This window comes from Pterocles gutturalis, unplaced genomic scaffold, assembly GCF_000699245.1.
Source record: "Pterocles gutturalis isolate BGI_N339 unplaced genomic scaffold, ASM69924v1 scaffold18612, whole genome shotgun sequence".
NCBI classification, from domain to species: domain Eukaryota; kingdom Metazoa; phylum Chordata; class Aves; order Pterocliformes; family Pteroclidae; genus Pterocles; species Pterocles gutturalis.
This window is the reverse complement of record NW_010108313.1, coordinates 4,875-5,779: the sequence shown is the minus strand read 5'-3', so window position 1 is coordinate 5,779 and position 905 is coordinate 4,875.

The window sequence follows — 905 nt, the reverse complement described above, 5'->3', positions numbered from 1 at the left end:
GCTTTCCTGCAGGTGCATACGGCTGCGCTGGTTATTCCATCAGGGTGGCAGAGTCTCAAGTAATTGTCATTAATGTCTTTCTCCCTCCCTTTCATGTCTGTGAGTCAAAGGTTGGAGATCTTTACTTGCCAGTTCAAATTGCTTAGCACAGCTCATACAGACACCAGCTCAAAGTGGGGTTACTCATACACTCCAGAGGCACTTAAATATTTTATTTGACTTCTAGTCTGCAAAATAGCTTAAGGGGGGGAAAAATTAATATGTTCTCTGAAACAAGCACTAGGAAGAGCTTTATGAGTTCCTCATCCTTGCTTTAATCACTAGTTTGAAATTGGGGAATGGTCAGAGACGCCAGCATAACCCTAGACTGATCAAGATGGGAGTCCAGGTTGGGATTATGGCCCTTTTTTCTTCAGGAGAGGCATATGGTGTGTGATTGGACTTTTCATGGTCAGAACAGTGGTTTGCAAAAGCAGCCTGCCAGATCCAGGATGTAATTTAGTATGTTAAAATTCTGGCTGAAAGGGATCCAGGCAAGACTGCTGGATAACCGGTTGTGTTTTCAAACTGTTAAAAAAAGAGAGAAAGAAAACTGCATGCTAAACTGAAGAGTTTTGTTTATTTCCTAGTACAGAGGAATTATCAAAGGCTGTTTGTCCTTAAATACTGGTGAGAAGCCCTTTAGGTCCTTTACGTATGCACTTTTTATTCTGTTAGTCTTTGCATTGGCGATACTGGTGAGAAGCCCTTTAGGTCCTTTATGTATGCACTTTTTATTCTGTCAGTCTTTGCATTGGCATGAAGTCTGTGTAGGTGATCTTGCACGTGAAAATTAGAAGGTTCGACTTGCAATTAACAACTAGGCTGGGGGCAGGACCACTGTTTTCTGATCCCACTCTGCCCTA